The sequence below is a fragment of the Saccopteryx bilineata genome, chromosome 9 (genome assembly GCF_036850765.1).
Source record: "Saccopteryx bilineata isolate mSacBil1 chromosome 9, mSacBil1_pri_phased_curated, whole genome shotgun sequence".
Lineage (NCBI taxonomy): Eukaryota > Metazoa > Chordata > Mammalia > Chiroptera > Emballonuridae > Saccopteryx > Saccopteryx bilineata.
Window position 1 is genome coordinate 84,646,729 of NC_089498.1, and position 19,916 is coordinate 84,666,644.

Genomic DNA, 19,916 nt, shown 5'->3' on the forward strand with positions numbered 1-19,916 from the left:
CACGAACGGAGTAAGCCAAAACACTCACGTCTCAATTTTTTTAAATTTCTCTGAGAACAAACGTGGTATACTTGAAACATCGTATGTCAAGACTGTCCTAGTCCAAGGACCTCCTGTATTACCCAATCAGACAGAGTAGCTACACCCCATCTGGTCCTCAGTGGTTCTGCAGCACCAAATTACTCAAGCTAGTCACAGTCTCCCATGGAAATCTTGGAACATCTTACGCTCTTGTTACTACAAAAACCTGCTTCTCACAACCCCTTCTAGTTCATGCTACAGTGTGTTCCTCCCTTGGGCCTGAGTGAATGTGACTAAAAACCACCACCAGGCTCCTTAGTCCAGTGTTGGGTATCATGTTTCACCACCTTTTACCATTTAAGGCATGGAATTTCTTCACCAATACAGTAAATAGAAGGTGGTCAGAACACCATTGTGTGAATCAGTTGAACCCATCTTTCATGGCATGCCCATGTAAAACAAAACCTTCTAATTACACAATGCTGTAATCATAAATGTTTCTCCAGGTTGATATTTCCACTGTATGTAATGATTCAAGATAGCATGATTGTGAGAGCTCCAAGCAAAAAAGAGAAAATGGGAAACTCTTTCAGACTGGATGCACTTTACAACCCTAGCTTCAGAATTCTTTTTTTTTTTTTTTTTTTCAGGTTATAAGATTGCTGGACCTTCCATGGCAACCCTGATAGCAAAAGGCTCAGAAAATAGATTAATTTTAGTCAATGACAATGTTTTATGGAGCTGGGTCTGCTAGGTCACCTAGCTTGTTTCAATTTCATGTCCGCAGCTCGTGCCCAAGAGCAGAGCCTTGTAGTTGCAACAGTGTTCAAAAGGAGAATATCAACTGCACAAGCGTGGTCGTTCTGTGCAGCCGCCAGGCAGGCAGAGGCTGAATTCTGTTCAGCTTTATTAGACGCTAATTTCTAGGATTTCATTATAGCTTTCTACCCAACGGATCTGTTTGGGGAAGTACTTACACAGTATCCTTCCAAATAATGAAGGCACTTAATGAAAGTTGCAGCTTCTTTTTAAGGGTAGAAAGAAAAGACAGTTCAGGGGCTATTACGAGAATTGCAGGACGCTGAAAATACATGGGCTTTTCATCCCGGCAGCTTGCGAACCGTGTTCGCTTCTGTCGCTTAATAGCTCGGAACACAAACCATTAAAAACGTTGTTTTGAACTTCCTTGATGTTTTGGAGATGTTTCTGAAATTTTTTCATAAATCTGGGTGAATATTTTTTATGTCTAAGTATCCATAAATAAGCACTATGGCATCAAATATTTATATGCATTTATTCATGTAAAAGTTTTTTTCTTAAAACTGCTTTTAAAAGCCTAAGCAAACGATAAAACTTTAAACACCAAAATGTTTTATGTCAAAAAAAATTTTGTTGTTTTATGTCACAGTAAAAGTACTCTCTCACTTTCATCAGCATCCTAAGTGTCTCTCTAAAGAGGAACCCACGACAAAAAGCTTATTGAAGAGTCTATCAGAAAATATTAATGTGTTCGTGAGTCTCCATGTGTGTGCACTTTCGTCTGCAAAATTAGAACATATTCTGCTCACTGAATTATTTTTCTTACTATATGGCAGATATTAACGAATTGGTTGCCAACGAGGTCATACCAAATATCAATAACACTTCCAACCACAGCATGGAGGGTTGTGTGCTTCCCTCTATCCTGTTAAGCAATGTTTATTTAGAACTATTTTTACATTTGTCATTTTAATAAGTAAAATTTGTAAAAATCGTGGTAATATAATTATGAGAGTTAGGATCATCCCATAGGTTTATAAATCATTTATATTTATATATATTACTAATTTTTTTTATGTTGAGTTGCTCGTGTTTTGTTTATGAGAGTGTATGTTCTTTACATATTAAAATGATTGTTTGCTTTCCATATAAAATACAGCATTGGGCAAAAGTAGGTTTACAGTTTATAGTATGGAAAATAATGAAATGAATAAAAAATAATACAAGAATAAACTGTATTTTGCATACCCACAAATGAACTGTTTGTATATTCTTTTTTTTTTTCATTGAACAAACACTAGTTAATATAATTATACAGGTTTCAAATGCTCAATCCTATAATACATCTTTGTGCAGCATATTGTGTGTTCACCCTCCCAAGTAAAGACTTAGTCCATCATCATGGATGCCCTCATACCCTTCCTCCACCTCCCCCACTCTCAGCAAACACCACATGTTGTCCGTGTCCATGAGGTTGTTTTTTCCTTTTTTGCTCTGTTTCTCCACCTCCCTTGCCCAGCCTCCACCTGCCTCCCAATCGATAGCTCTGTGTGTTCTCTACATATGTCTGTTTCTATTTTGCTTGTTCATTTTGTTTGTTAGATTCTACACAGGAGTGGAATTATATGGTACTCTTCTTTCTCTGACTGGCTTATTTCACTTAGCATAATGATCTCCAGGTCCATCCATGTTGTCACAAAAAGTAAGATTTTTCTTCCATTTTATGGCCATGTAGTATTCCATTGTGTAAATGTATCACAGCCTTTTTATCCACTCATCTACTGATGGGCACTTGGGCTGTTTCCAGATCTTGGCTATTTTAAATAAATGCTGCAGTGAACATAAGGATGCATATATTCTTTGGAATTAGCATTTCAGGCTCCTTAGAGTGTATTTCTAGAAGTGTGATCACTGGGTCAAAAGGAAGTTTTATTTTTAATTTTTTGAGGAGTCTCCATACTGCTTTCCACAGTGGCTGCGCCAGTCTGCATTCCCACCAACAATTCACAGGGGTTCTCTTTTCTCCACACCCTAGCCAACACTTCCAAGTGGAAGCTTCAACAGGAATCATGAGATTCTGCCTGCTTTCATGCCTTCTGACTTCTGTGGACGAGATGTAGAGAAGGGTATAGCAGAAGTGGATGTGAGACTAAAAGAAGGCTGTATTTATTAAACGTTTGGAGTATGACAGATGACAGATAACCGACAACCTGGGACTGAGAATGAGAAGACACAAGGAGCAGAACTACAGCCTGATTCCAAACCATAGTTAATTTGTTACTGCAGTAAAGCTAGAGATATATCTAATTGTAGAATTATAACTGTAATTCTTTAACTATAAAAATGTATATGTGTACACACACATACACATGCTCATATGTCTGACTCTTCTTTTTTTTTTTTTTTTTTTTTTTTTTTTTTTGTATTTTTCCGAAGCCAGAAACAAGGAGGCAGACAGACTCCCGCATGTGCCGGACCGGGATCCACCTGGCACGCCCACCAGGGGGCGATGCTCTGCCCATCTGGGGCATCACTCTGCTGCGACCAGAGCCATTCTAGTGCCTGAGGCAGAGGCCATGGAGCCATCCCCAGCGTCCGGGCCAACTTTGCTCCAATGGAGCCTTGGCTGCGGGAGGGGAAGAGAGAGACAGAGAGGAAGGAGAGGGGGAGGGGTGGAAAAGCAAATGGGCGCTTCTTCTGTATGCCCTGGCTGGGAATCGAACCCGGGACTCATGCACACCAGGCCGACACTCTACCACTGAGCCAACCAGCCAGGGCCGTCTGACTCTTCTAAAATGACTAACACAATGACTAAAAAAATAGGACTATAATAAATATTTTTTAATTAATGTATTCTAGTGGGTACTGTCTTCTTCAGACCTTTGTCATCTTCTTGCTGGATGTTACAATACACTTTTTCATAGTGGCCATGTATCCAGTTATACTTCCCTCAAAACATCTCTTACGGTCTTATCAGAGTCGTCATGCTAAAATGCAAATGGACAGTAGTTATCATTACTTTACCCAGTCCTATCACAGAAAAGATCTCCTCTTCCCTTGAGTCCTGTTACAGAGCTCAGAGGCATCCTGATAGGCCCAGAATGAATACACGTCTGCCCTTTTATATATGCTGGACCCTTTCCTAGAGTGCTCTTCTTTCCACCCAAAAGTGACCACACTGAGCGTAAAGGGGAGGTTGAGTGCACTATAAATTCTCAATAAATATATGTTGAATTAATAAGAAAGTTATTTATTTCTCAGCTTCTTTAAAGAGCCACATCCAGTGTGGGTCTTTGACTGTTAAGGTGTTACCGGTTCTTCTTTCTCTCCCTCGGGTAAATATTTCCCTGGCTCTTTCCCATACAAAAATAAGTTCACCTTCTCTTTCCCCTCATAATGCCTTGTGCATATCTCTATTATTATATTTGTTTTGTTTTTATAGATTTTGCCTCAGGTTTATTAGTATAAATAGCACAGGAGGATATCAGCTCCATGCAGACAGCAGCCCAGGGGTCAGACTGACCTTCTGTCCTCACATCGGCAGTAGACCTCTACTGTGGAGACTTCATGGGGAACCTAGGCACCTTTGGGAGCCTGAGCCTGGGCCAGATCCAGGCCAGAGCCAGCCTGGGGCTTGGTTTGAGCCTTAACTTTGACCTTCAGTTGGCAGAGTCTGAGACCCTTAGCGATATAGGCATGAGCATGTTTCCCAGGCTTTGACTGAGTGATGTAGGCAAGTCAATTGAGCTTGCAGCTGCCACACTTCGGGATCCGGGGTTTGACCTCGCTGGACTTTAGTAGGGAGTGGACAGCCTCGGCACGTGTGTTCATGGGCTCGGTGTTGTTGACCTGCATCTTCTTCAGGCCCTCCTTGTTATGCTTCTTAGCAAAGTGCTTGTTTCTTGGGCACTGGGGGTACACTTACTTAAGAGATTCATATCATTATGATTGAGGTTTCTTGATGCTATTTCTGTGCCATTTTGAAGACTGGTTGTGATGTTATAAGCTAGTCTTACTTGCTCTTTTGTTGCTAATATATAATATATAATGTAAATTTCAAATATTCATTAAAACACCAAATAAATAGATGAATGAATAAAGAATGGATGAGTGAGTAGGCATACTGCTCACAAAAATTAAGTGATATTTCAAAATGAATATGAAGTGATAAAAAAGAAGCATTCGTCGGCCTAGCGTGCGGAGGACCCGGGTTCGATTCCCGGCCAGGGCACACAGAAGAAGCGCCCATTTGCTTCTCCACCCCTCCGCCACGCCTTCCTCTCTGTCTCTCTCTTCCCCTCCCGCAGCCAAGGCTCCTTTGGAGCAAGGATGGCCCGGGCGCTGGGGATGGCTCCTTGGCCTCTGCCCCAGGCGCTAGAGTTGCTCTGGTCGCAACATGGCGACGCCCAGGATGGGCAGAGCATCGCCCCCTGGTGGGCAGAGCATCGCCCCTGGTGGGCGTGCCGGGTGGATCCCGGTCGGGCGCATGCGGGAGTCTGTCTGACTGTCTCTCCCTGTTTCCAGCTTCAGAAAAATGAAAAGAAAAAAAAAAAAAAAAAAAAAAAGCAGCATTTAATTTTTTTATTAAACAAGAACATCAGAAAAGCAAATGACAAGTCAAAGAAAGTTGTATGATTATGCAAATGAGATGCAAAACCAACTTTATTTCATTGGTGAAAATGCACTATACAAAAAGCTGAAAGTACTAGACTATCTGCATGTTCCCTGATCTCCTACTTTTTGAGAGCAGTGTATCATACTTATTACATCATATTTCAAATTTTGATTTATATACCATCTTGGTTTCTATTCTCTAAGCTCCTCGATGGCTGAGATTATGCCTTTTACCATAGCTCCTAAAAGACTGACTCAGAACAATAAATACTTAAATGTTTAATTAAAGACTCAATGAATGAATGTTAGGAAAATTACTGTAAATGCTAAGTGAGGACTGACAAATAAGAGAATTCACAGCCAAAAACAAGGCTTCAAACAGTGCATTATATAACTTAAGTAATTCCTAGTGCCATTTTATTTTCTTCATAATTTCCTTTACCATTTTCTTTTTCTTACTTAATGAGCTAAAGGAATAAAGACATTATTTCTGTTGTCGGTTAGCTGTTTAGCATATGTGAACCAAGGAAAGAGAATTCAGTAACCTATTAAAATGTATTGAAGCTTGTGGGTATGTTTCTTAAACAAATAATTAGGAGGTAATGTAAATCTGACACCACACTGTTTTATTTTGTGGAAAGTTTTAAATTTGCCCTCATTTTAAGGCAAAATCCTTTATTGCAGTTAAAATTTAGTTTGAAGCAAAGAGATTTACATGTTTATGAACCATTAAAGAAAATTAGTTTTTATTTCAGGTAGTTTAAAAGAAAGGTAGAACCAGTAGTATAATCCAAGAGATTCGTTCAGAGGATTCTCAGATCACAAAATAAACATAAATCAAAATGTTAGAATTTAAGAGCAGAAACCATGGTGCCAAATGCAAATAGATGGGAGATATTCTGGTATTGAAAAAAACACTAGATAGAAATGAAAAAGATCTGTTTAAGAATTCAGGGTGGGATCTGGCAGGAAAGCTCCCACTGTCTCTTTGAAGATCAGTTAGAAAAAGGCATTTTTTGAAAGCAAAATGGCAAAGGGGACCATGACATGATTCTTCACAACTAATAGATTCTGATGTAAGTACAGAGAAGACAGTATCTAGTATTTGAAACATTGGTTAGTACCTTAAGAAGTAGAGCCCATATAAATATGGAGAAAATGAATGTGGCATATTCCTGAAATAAGCTCTTTGCTAGAATTTAAAAGATTTTTGTCATTAACCATTTTATGAGGTTAAAGAAGATATATTAAAGAAGATAATTCATTATTAGAGTAAATATTTATACGTGGCTCAGGTAAATGGGTAGCTGTGACTGTACAGTTTCCTTCTTTCTCTCTCTCTCTCTCTCTCTCTCTCTCTCTTTCTTTCTTTCTGCCTTCCTTTCTTTCTTATCTAGTTTTTATTTAGTGAGAAGAGGAGAGGCAGAGACAGACTTCCTGCATGCACCCTAACCGGGTTCCACCTGGCAGACTATACAGTTTCTAACACTTAGTGAAGTTGAATTTCTTTACTGTAAAATTTAGTAGGAAAATACCAACACCATAATTATTCCAAATAGAGAGAGTTATTTCCTCAAGGAAAACTGAGTTAACCAAATCTTTTTTTAAAAAAACCTTATTTAGCCCTGGCCAGTTGGCTCAGCGGTAGAGCGTCGGCCTGGCGTGCGGGGGACCTGGGTTCGATTCCGGGCCAGGGCACATAGGAGAAGCGCCCGTTTGTTTCTCCACCCACCCCCTCCTTCCTCTCTGTCTCTCTCTTCCCCTCCCACAGCCAAGGCTCCATTGGAGCAAAGATGGCCCGGGCACTGGGGATGGCTCCTTGGCCTCTGCCCCAGGTGCTAGAGTGGCTCTGGTCGTGGCAGAGCGACACCCCGGAGGGGCAGAGCATCGCCCCCTGGTGGGCAGAGCGTCTCCCCTGCTGGGCGTGCCGGGTGGATCCCGGTCGGATGCATGCGGGAGTCTGTCTGACTGTCTCTCCTCGTTTCCAGCTTCAGAAAAATACAAAAAAAAAAAAATCTTATTTAAAGAAAGACAAGGTGGTAAGCAGATAAACAATGCTGTGTAAAATCTCAGATGGTTCATGAAATTGTTCAGCTTATGTAAAGCTTACAGATTCATGAAGGTAGTAGACATACAGTTTTCACTACCATTGACACTCAACTCTTAATGTAATACCTGGAACACAGCAAGAATTCATTAGACATCTCTTGGTTGAGTAAAGAAATGAATAAATGACTATGTCATAATAAGAAAATTTTAATGCACATCAAGATTATTAAGAAGCAGAAAACAGCTAAAGCTAAAATACTGGTTCAACACTGAGGTCATGAAGAAATGTTGAATCTTAGAGCTGTTCTTTCAGATCAGGGGCAACATATGTTTCTGGGTTAGTCATTCCTACTTGAAGGAGCTATACAAGAAAAATAAAAATAAATAAATAATTACAGAATGAAATAATAGAATACAAATAGTAAGGACTGTTTTTAATCATGTTTTTCTTAACATCTTAGATTTGGTATTTGTATTTTGTAGTGGTTTTCAAATGATCCATTGTTTGATATTGTGACTTACCAAGACTTTTTTTTTTCTGTCACTGTATTTAATTCATAACCCTAAAATCAATTGATAAAATTTGTAGGTATTTGAAACAATTTCAAAGTTTGCAGTGAGATATTTAAATGGATGATGTTGTAAATATAAATACAAAAATGTTTATAATAATCCTTTCTGTGAGAAGAAAAGTGTATTTTACTGATATGCTTTTAGAATAAACTTTATTTCTCTTTATAAAGACTAAATATTTATTATGAATAATTGAGAAATGCAAAACAAAAGAAAATAGTGGTGGAATGGAACATATCCCTTTGAACCATCACTAGTTGTATATAGTTATAGCTACCATTGACAGCTCCATTTAAGCTCAGAGTCACCTTGTGTTGTCAGCATTATCCCTCAAGCATCTGAGGTAAGTTTGTTTGATTTTTGCCCTAGATCTTCTTTCTAAACTATGTCTCTTTCTTGTGTAGCCATGGCATTCATTTCCTTCTTCCCAATGGCATTTCAGAATGATATTGTTAATAAATCTAACAAAAAAAACCCTAAATAATAAAAAATGAAAGTAAAAAATACAATGAAAAATAAAAAAGATTGTAAAATAATGAAAAGTAAAAAATAAAAACAAAAAAAAAGATAAAAAACTAAAAAATCAAAAACAAACCACCCACAAAAAATAAGAATAAAAATATAACAATGAAATAAAATATTCAAAAGAAAAAAGAATCAGTTTTAAGAGGTTTTTCTGCTTTCTTCCAGTAGGTGGCACTGTAATACAAGCATTTGCTCTCTGAAACTCCTGGGTTGACCTCAGCTAAAAAACTTCTGTTGCAATGAAGGAGGTGGGGCTGCAGTCATGATGATGGGTGGGGCATGTTGTGAAGACTTTATGATTCTACAGCTTTAGCGATGGCTATTTCAGGCCCTGAGGCACTCTTCCCCATGTTCCAGACACGGAGGACCTCTGTTCTTCAGCAGAAAGAGTGGCTCTGAAGAGCTAACTGTTGGATAAATCTCTGCCACTCTCTATACCTTAGGGGAGGGCAATGGGATCTGGGAGGCTGAGGGTCCACACTTTGTTTTTCTCTGTCTCTATGCCAAGTGGGAGCTGTGGGCAGAATGTGGAAACACTGGCCATGACCTCCTGTTCTGCCACCACTTTGGTTCAGTGTTTTCCCTTCTGCCCCTCCAACTCCCAGCTCCTCCCAGCAGGAGACTTAGTCCGTCCAGCTTACTTCTGTAGCCAACCTCAAGTGTGTCTTATCTTGCACCCTCTTCTCAGCCCTTCCCACCGTTAGTCCATTTAGTGAGTGGATCTTTCAGGCGCACCTGTGAGCTCAGCTGGGGTTCCTTTGCTGCGTTATAGCTGTGCAATGTGTTAAAATTTCAAGGGGAGAGATCAAGGGCATCTCTCATGCCATCATTATTCTGACATCCTGAAGCCCATTTCATAGGTGACTCTCACACAGAACATGGAGATCATGTGGTTACGTGTGCCAAGTCCCAGGTCCTTTCTTGAGTATATCACCCATTTTAGATTTTTTTTTTTTTTTTTTTGCATTTCTCTGAAGCTGGAAACAGGGAGAGACAGTCTGACAGACTCCCGCATGCGCCCGACTGGGATCCACCCGGCACGCCCACCAGGGGCGACGCTCTGCCCACCAGGGGGCGATGCTCTGCCCATCCTGGGCGTCGCCATGTTGTGACCAGAACCACTCTAGCGCCTGAGGCAGAGGCCACAGAGCCATCCCCAGCGCCCGGGCCATCTTTGCTCCAATAGAGCCTTGGCTGCAGGAGGGGAAGAGAGAGACAGAGAGGAAGGCGCGGCGGAGGGGTGGAGAAGCAAATGGGTGCTTCTCCCGTGTGCCCTGGCCGGGAATCGAACCTGGGTCCTCCGCACGTCAGGCCGACGCTCCACCGCTGAGCCAACCGGCCAGGGCCTCACCCATTTTAGATTTATACTGCACAGTTTTTGTTCCAGTTATGAGCAATGCAAAGATAGTAATCAGAGAATATTATGAAAATTATATTTTAACAAGAGATGAACAAAGTTTTTAAATATTATAGACAAGTCAAAATAGAGCAAGGCAGCTCTTTTCCAAATGTATACTTAAGTTCAATCTATTAGCAAATAGTTGGTTTAAGCACACTTTTCAGCAAGGAATAGAACCACCTATTTGTTATAAATATCCCTAACAAAGAGAGGCCTAGTGAAGCCCATGAACACAGGTGACCAACGACATGAAAAGTTTATGAGATGCAGAGGAATTCATGGATATCTCACAAACTGGCTTAAGAGTCTTCTTTGCCTCTGCTCAATCTGACTTTGATTTAAACGAGGAGGCCCAATGTGTTTACTCCTAGAGTATCCCAGGCTCAGTGCACTCACTGATCTGTGGTGTAGTGCCGATCAAGCTGATTTGTCATCTCACTCACCATCTGCCATGGAGCACCATGCTGGGCTCTCTAGGCAAGGACATGCTGGGCTGGGTCTGGCAGGGACAGACAGAGAACATAATGAAGTCCTCATCTGATGTGCTTAGTCAGTATGCAAAGGCATCAGTGTCTAGATGTAAGATCTGCCTCTGACAGCCTCACTGAGCAATATTTTAGAGAGAATCTAAAAAAGAGGAAGATGGGGTTTAGATTCAAACTGCTGCCCTTATGTTATATGTTTAGCTTATTTAGCACAACCAGTTTTCCATTGACATGGAAATCAGTATGTGAAAGTAAAGAAAATTTTTTTTCTTTTGTAAACCAGGAAAACCATCTACATAGGGATGCAATTGGTGCAGGGGAGATATGCACACATTTTAGGTCCAGGCAGCCCTCAGTTTAAATCCCCTTTCTGTCCTTTAGTAGCAGCATGAATGTGAGGACCTTGGTTTTCTTATCTGTAATAAGTGCATCTACTTCATCAAGATCTTGGTAGCACACTGCTTGGCACTTACCTGTCACTCAATATATAAAAGCTGGTATTAATAGTAATAATAACATTGTAAAGTATATGATTGTCTCCAGGCATCCCCAAACTACGGCCCGCGGGCCGCATGCAGCCCCCTGAGGCCATTTATCCGGCCCCCCCCGCCACACTTCCAGAAGGGGCACCTCTTTCATTGGTGGTCAGTGAGAGGAGCACTGTATGTGGCAGCCCTCCAATGGTCTGAGGGACAGTGAACTGGCCCCCTGTGTAAAAAGTTTGGGGACCCCTATGCAGTGCAACTGAAACTAATACAAAGTAATATTAAATGTATAGTGCAATTTAAAGAATTATAAAAGTAAGAATAATTTTTATGGAAATAACAGAAAAATAATTATTATTAATTAGTTAATAATTATTATAATAATTTTAATAATATAATGTAAATTTTATTATTATTATTATTAATGATAAATTTAAGTAGTGATAGACTAAGGTCAAGAAAAGAAAGGCTAACCTATCAATTACATGCAAAGTAAAAGGCCATTGAGCACTAAATAAATAGACTCATCATACAGAGGAATGCAGCTCACATCCTTAACTCAAACAACAGGAGTTGTATTGAGGGAGAACCATCAACCAAGTTGTGAGAGATCACAATCCTATGAAAATCTTAATCAAATGTACCCACAGCTGGTGCTTTCCAGAGCAACTGATAAATGCACTAAACTAGGAAGCACCTGTGGTGGCTGCTGCCCAGTGAGGCCTCTCATGCCAGTAAATGAGTGGGCAACAGCTGACTACAAGGACTGCAGATTGTTCTTGTGTGAAGTTGTACAGCATGTCCCTGGAACACTCTGAGGAGTCTTCTTCCAGCTCTGACTTCTCTGAACTTTCCCAGACCAACTGAGATCCTAATTTAGCCCAACACAACATGAATGAATCCAAACATTGCCCTTCTTCTCACTGGGGTTTAAACACAATGTAAGAGAACTCACCTGAGGATTCAGTATTCACTGTGGGGAAGCAGCTGTGTGAGGCTTGCTCACTGGTTTACCAGCTGAAAGCACTTTGCCTGATTGGTGCATGAGCACTCATGAGTACCACGTGTGTATGGCCTATGTAAGGCTATGGGTGCTTGTGCTCAGGGGGATTGAGGGTGGAGGATTGCCTGCCCACCACGGTGAAGGGCCATTTTGCTGTGCGTTTGCCTGAAAAGCAGTTTCTCCTGCCTGTGTGCTTGTCCACTGTTATGAGACTCTATTAAACAGAATGGCCCAACCCTTTCCGGCTCTGCAGTTCCTTCACCATCTGCCCGAATCCAGTGTGCACCTGCCAGACCTCGGCCACTGGTATCACAGGTATTAGAGTTGTAAATTTGTGAAAATAGAGGGAGACTTACCAGACATACAAAAAAGTTGTGGAAAACAAGATTATTAATAAATGTTCAAATAAGTAAGCTGCGTTAAAGTCTCCTTTTTTAAAAAAAAGCAGAAAACATTCATTTACCACCTTGAAAAGATTCAGGGTATTTTATCTAAAAAAGGAAACAAACTCAGGTCAGAAATGCTAGTGTTGAAATTAGAACCATATCTTCTAGATAATAAAGTACAACCAAGTCAGCCTCAAAAATGTCATTTATAAATGAACAGAATATGACTTATGCATTATCCAGAAAGAGAAACAAAATAGTACATTTTTATCAGTTGACATTCCTGAAATGAATGTTACATACAATTAAAATTGGACTTCTCCGTCTAAAAGTACCACATTTTGGGGTGAGTAGTTCTTAAACATTTTTCCTTCAACATATTAAGTTTTCCCTTAAAGACGATATAAAATACAAGAGAACAGAAGGCCAATTAAACAGCATAAGGTTGCAGTTTTTCCAAGATTGAAGATCTCAGAAAGTAAACAGTGAAAGCCCCTGGTGAAAGGAAGTGTACTTGGTAAAGGTCTTTAACTACCAAATCTAGACATTCTTGACTGAAACAATGTAATGCTGGGGGCCGAGCCCAGGCATGTCCCCACTGGATTTGGGCAAATGGTAGAGAAACCAGAAAGCGTTAGGGACATTCCGTTTAATGAAGTCTCACAACGGGCGGACAAGCACACAGACAGGGGAAACTGCCTCTCAGGAAAACAAACAGCAAAATAGCCCCTCACAGCGGCAGGCATGCAATCTGCACATCTGCAATCGCCCTGAGCTCAAGCACCCAGAGCCTTATATAGGCCATACACACATGGTGCTGCCATGTGCTCACGCACCAATCCGGCAACATGCTTGTAGCCGGTAAATGAGTGAGCAAGCCTAATAGAGCTGCCCCACAAACATACTTGGCTAAACACTGTATGGGGGATGAGAGTGAGGGGATCTTTTCCTTTTCTTCTTAAAGGACCACTGCAGCCAAAGAAGTAAAACTATGTTGTTAGCCATGGCAGAGACCAGGGTCCAGGCCCAGCTAGCCACACTGTGGGCATCAGACTTCATGGCATTGAAGTGCTTTATGAATGACCTTTCCACACTGCCCAATGTCAGGCAGGGATGACCACATAACTGTTATGCAAACTGGGACAACTTTGAAAGTGAAAGGAGAAACATAGGCACACCAGGACTAAGGTTATCACACCTGAACTTCTAACTGCTGATGAAGCATTGGGAAATGATTAAAGAGTCCCCTCAGGGACTGAGCAATTAACACCTCAACATCTGGCAGGCTGGGGGAGCAATCCTGTGAGGGTAGCAGACTGAGCTCCAGTGAGGGTTCTGGAGCCTCGGCTCATTCCAGCAGGAGCTACTCAACCGTGTAAATTGTGAATGACATCAGAAGTGAAACAGTATACATCAGGGTAGCACCACTGGAGAAAATGGAAATGTCCTGATGGTCTGGCCATAGGAAAGCTAGAGGAACACTCCTGGGCAGGTTTCATCCTCATATTCAAATATAAATTGGACCTTCCAATAAGAAATGGACAAAAGATTTCTAAAACACTTAGAGGAAAACCACAGTCTATGGATTTCCCTTAAGCATCTTTCATGCTGTTAGCTGGAAGAAAAATGATACACAAGAAAGAAACTCAAGAAGTTATCTGTGTGTGTTTGTGTGTGTAGGGGTGCTGTAAGACATTAGTAAAAATTTCTACAGTGAAAACCAGAGCAAAAAGTGACTGAAGTATTCAGTGGGAGAATTTTCAGTTTTGACAGGACTGACTATAGAGGAGGAGAGTGAGCGGGCTTTCATGTAAAGGTAGCCGTTGGGGGAGGCAGAGAGCGTACCAGAGGTTAAATACCACAGATGGCAGATGGCCAAAGACTGGCTTTTGGGAAGCTTGAGTTCAAGCCATACGTAGATAGAGTTAGGGGGAAGCTCTAAAGGTCTCTATGACAGTGTTGTCCCTTTGCCACATCTGACAAACAGGTCCTTCCTGATTGTTTTGGGCTATAGGGCCAATGTATCAACACAACAAGCAACTATGACAAAGGGGCTTACTTGTGACTTTTCTTTAACACCAAGTGCTGGTCTGTTTACTCCCCATTAAAGGGGGTTGATGGGTGGTGTGACCAATCATTCTCATAGCAGACTATGTTACCAAAATAGAAAGTCTCAAGACACACCAAGAAGAGTGAGAATTGTTGGGACATGTTTTAAACAAATTTCATATTCTAAAGAAAATAAATTACTTTCCAAGACATTCTTTGAAAAGTAAAATGAACCCCCAAGGTTGCAGAATTAAGTGTTCACTTACATTAGGATGTGTTGTGTAATGATGACGTCAGTCAAACCTCCCATCCCAATCAGAATACTCCAGCCTTCTCATCATTGGTATAGTTTGAGGGATGGTCTCAGGACCGAATTCCAGACAATCAGAATCCTTCCCAGGATTTTTATTCCAGAATTACTAATACATTTTCTCTCTAATTAGGAGTTCATAGTACTCTAAGCTTCTAAGTTTCAGATTGCTCTCAGACATCCAACCCAACCCCATCTGAAAGCTTTGCAATAGCAAAAAGTGAGTTTAACCTGAAAAGATAAGCAGAGATGAAAGATGGAGGGAGAGAAGGAAATAGCTTCACTACTTTCCCAATGACAGGGCCCAGTACAGTCCTGGACAGACTTGATTAAAGACTAAAATAAATGTTGTCTCAGGATCTTAAAGACCATAACAAGTACCAGTGACCACAAATGTTCTGTGATCTCTTCACAAATTTTGGTTCATCTCAACTCAGGCCAATACTCCCAAATTAAGACTCACAGCTATACCCCATCCAAAGAGAGCCATCCTCTCACAGAAGATCTCCAGTTCTTTCAAAATATATCACACCTGGCCAGTTGGCTCAGTGGTAGAGCATTGGCCCAGCATATGGATGTCCTAGGTTCAATTCCCAGTCAGGGCACACAGGAGAAACAACTATCTGCTTCTCCATCACTCCTCCTCTCCTTTTCTCTCTCTCTTCTCCTCCCACAGCCATGGCTTGATTGATTCAAGCAAATTGGACCCAGGCACTGAAGATGGCTCCATGGAGCCTCCATCTCAGGTGCTAAAAACAGCTCTGTTGTGAGCATGGCCCTAGATGGACAGAGCATCAGCCCCAGATGGGGTTGCTGGGTGAATTCTAGTAGGGGCACATAAAGGAGTCTGTTTCTCTATCACCCCTCCTCTCTCTTGGAAAAATAAATAAATGAAAATAAAAATAGAAAATAAAATTATGTATTTATCAAAGGTCCTAGCATTTCAAAAACAGTCCTTTTCTTGTGACAGAGACAGAGTCAGAGAGAGGCACAGACAGAAAGGAAGGGAGAGAGATGAGAAGCATCAATAATTCTTTGTTGCAGCACCTTAGATATTCACTGATTGCTTTCTCATATGTGCCTTGACTGGGGGCGGGGGAGGGGGCTACAGCAGACCAGTGACCCCTTGCTCGAGCCAGCAATCTTGGGCTCAAGCTGGTGAGCCTTGCTTAAACCAGACAAGCCCACACTCAAGCTGGCAACCTCAGGGTCTCAAACCTGGGTCCTCCACGTCCCAGTCCAATTCTCTATCCACTGTGCCACTGCCTGGTCAGGCTCAAAAGTAGTCTTGAAAATGAATTAAATGAGAGGAATCATTCTGACTTGTATACTTCTTATTTAGCTACAGTAAACAAGATAGTGTGATATTGCCTGACCAAGCAGTGGTGCAGTGGAAGAGTAGCATATAGCTCAATGGAACAGAACAGAAAACCAGAAACAGGCTCACACAATTCTTCCCAACTGATTTTTATAAAGGTGCAATATTGAATGAAGAGTGGCCTTCTTCACAAATGATGCTGGAGCAATTGAACATCTGAAAGCAAAGGAACCTTGATATAAACTTCACACCTTTACATAAAAATTAGTTCTAAATGAATTGTGAACTTAAATGTAATGTGTAAAACTGTACATTTTAAAAAATAAAAAAAAATCTTCAAACATTATTTCTAGGTGAAGAGTTATTAATCTTGATACCAAAAGTATTTAAAAAAATAGATAAATTGAACCTCATCCAAATTTTAAGTTTCACTACGCTAAAGACCCCATTAAAAGGATGGAAAGATAAGCTACATAATGGGAAACTGTTGGATGAAAGCCAAAGTACCTAATGACTTTCTGTCCGCATCCTGAGGAAGTGAAGGTCAAGACCAAGCACACAGGACTGAAGGCAGTCGAGTCCAGGAAGGCCTCAAGGACGCGATGCTTGGCCCTGCTGGAGCTTCCTGCAGGTCAGCAATCAGATGGTGTGGTTTTATGTCTCAGAAAGGGCAAGAGAAATCTAATCAGTTTTGCAAAACTAAATAATAAAATTGTACACTGCATTCTACTTGTTAATTTTTTACACATGATGTCATGTTTCTGCTTAATAAATTGGATAACTGATCTCTCTAAGGCACCTCAATCCTGGAGAGATTGGGGTCCTCCACTTGCAGTATTGTTGCTGCTTCATTCCTTTGTGGCTCCTCTTCATGAGACCCTGAATACTAACAACAAATGGTGCCTTAACAGGGGACATGAGGAGGAAATAAGTCTTCGAGACTGCTTTTGGTTTTCAGCCCAAGGGAGCCAGCGGGATTCGTGAGGACGGGTGAGTTCCTGCTCTGGGCTAGTGGAGCAATGGGGAATTCCCCATCAAGTGATTACAAAGCCTATGCCTATTCGCAGTTGCTTAAGAGATTGTTCCGAAGTCAAAGTTAAGAAACTTTAGACAAACTATGGTATTTAGTTTACCCCCACAGGAAATAATTTACTTAATTTACAACAGTGGAGATTAGTAATGAAGTCTCTCTGGAGAACTCATCAGAGTGGAGAAATCATTTCTTTAAAAGGCTGGCCCAATGGTAGTGGGTTATCAGAACTTATTAACTTAGTTTGCCACTCAGCTGGAATAGGGGTGGAGGAGAGGTCTCAGCATGGTCAACCTGAACTGCCAGTTGCAGCAGCTGTAGAATTTGAGAATGGATAGGAGACTCAGGTATTAGGGAAGTTACAGCTTTTTCTGTTATGGTCTGATTTTCTTTAATGTTTTAGCTACAATCCTCTGAACTATCATTTTGTTTCTTTCTTATTCTTTGCCTGGAAATTCATACGGGAGACTCCTGATGGATCCAATTACAAAATCTCTCAGTGGCCACGAGTTTTTTCTTGGGAGATTTTGATTAGTTCCATCCATCATTAATCTCTCTGTCAGAAAATGCCCTGACTAGGATCAGGTAGGCATCTTTCTAGTCTGATTATGCTCTGAAATCCCGGATTTCTCTCTGGTTTGTCTGATTCGAGTCTCTGTTTTGTTTTTGTTTGATGTTGTCTAAAATGTGACTTTTAAGACCTGAATTAAGTTCTTGCCTGCAAAAATTGGAAATGCTGGCTCTTATGTTGAAAAAATAGTTTCATTCCTACATTTTTTTGTTTTAAAATTGGAACTTGTAAGGAGCGCTCATTTAAATTTAAAAAGAATGGAATGTGGATCCTTAAGACTTGCTAATTTAGTTGGCGCATTATAAGGTATGTTCAGAATTAGAAGCCAAATAGTAACTCAAGTATTAGGATTAATCAAAGTTATATGTTATACTTGTGGTTCTGTGCTGTAAATTGTCTTGTTTGTATGTAAAGATGTGCTCAGGTCTGTGAGACAAAGAATTAAGTAAAATTAAGCAGGACCTAAGTCATTTCAAGAATTTGTCTCAAACTGCTTCAGGCAGTTAGCTGCTTGTCAGGCCATGTCCTGCAAAAGGAGCAACTTTTGAATTACAGTCTAAACTTTCTGATGTGGAGGTTCGACATAGTATTAACCCTTTCAAAATTGACCAAGATAATTGGCCTCTGCCTTCTCCTTCTGTTCTTGGGAGATGTTAGCTCAGACTGTTCTTTCAAGAGCGGCATATTTACAATTTATGAATTGATGGGAAGATCAGGCTCATATTCAAGCAAACTGGAATGATAATGCTAACCATCCTGTTAATATTACACAAGATGAGCTTCCTGGACAGGGACAGTTTGCTGATTTACAACAGCAATGTGGGCAAAATAGGGGGGTGGCAAGGATTTGCTCTTATCTCCACAGATACAGGAGACCAGTGGATATCTTCCAGAAGATTGAAGCCTCGGAATGAGTTGGAAGTGGAAGAGAGGGAGATTTAACATCTTTGAGCCACCAGAAGAAGACATAGAGAGACTAAGCTTAGAGCCAAAGGTTATCAAAGAAGTGAAAGTGAAGACAACTGAAATACAAAAAGCGAAATACAAAAAGCCGAACCGCCTACTTAGGGCAACTGAAGAAACTTACCCAGGAGGCAGAAAATGTTTTAATTGGCACTAAGACTCCAAAAACATCCTTAACTCTGATTCTGGCAATGTTGGCTGTTGTGTCTGTAACAGTAAGTGGAACTAACTATTTTTACTGGGTTTATATTCCTAATCCTCCTTTAAATAGACCTGTTAATTAGAAAGACACCCCTTTTTCTGTATATGTTAATGATTCTGTTTGGCTTCTGGGACTATTTGACAGTCGTGGACCCTTAAAGCCTGAAGAAGAAGGACAGGTTATATCAAACTATACTGTGGGCTCAGATGGATTACCAATTTGTATAGGTGCAGGAGATCATTGCTTAAAGATAAAATTACAGGGTTGATTATCTACTATACAAAATGGGACACATTACCTTATTCTATATATATTACAAGGGTGGACCTTTCAGACTTATGTGCGCCTACCTTATATGTTCATGATTGGTCCTGTGTTCTGGAATGAATCAATTAATCTCATTACTTGTGTGAATTGTTCTTTTTATACATGTCTCAATTCCTCTATTAATTATAATCAATCTGTTAATTTTGTGTATATATTTAAAGCCAGAACAAGAGTCTGGATTCCTGTTCAGATGCATAGACAAACAACAATTGCAACAAGATATATATGACACTTTTAAAGATAAACTAAAATTGTTTTCTAGTACACCTTTATTAAGTAATATTGTTGATGGATTATCTGAACTAAACCCTGTTAAAATTTAAAATTATTAGGAGTTTCGGCCCTGGCCAGTTGGCTCAGTGGTAGAGTGTCTGCCTGGCGTGCAGAAGTCCTGGGTTCGATTCCTGGCCAGGGCACACAGGAGAGGCGCCCATTTGCTTCTCCACCCCTCCCCCTCTCCTTCCTCTCTGTCTCTCTCTTCCCCTCCCGCAGTCGAGGCTCCATTCGAGCAAAGATGGCCCGGGCACTGGGGATGGCTCCTTGGCCTCTGCCCCAGGCACTAGAGTGACTCTGGTCACAACAGAGCGACGCCCTGGAGGGGCAGAGCATCGCCCCCTGGTGGGTGTGCTGGGTGGATCCCGGTCGGGCGCATGAGGGAGTCTGTCTGACTGTCTCTCCCCGTTTCCAGCTTCAGAAAAATACAAAAAAAAAAATTATTAGGAGTTTCTACAATAAGTGCATTAATTGTAATTGTTGTTGTATGTTTTTGCATTTGCTTAGTCTAGGGAAAGAGCAGAAGCGACTTCTGTCATTCGGAAGGATGAACCTCCTTGTACACCATAATGTT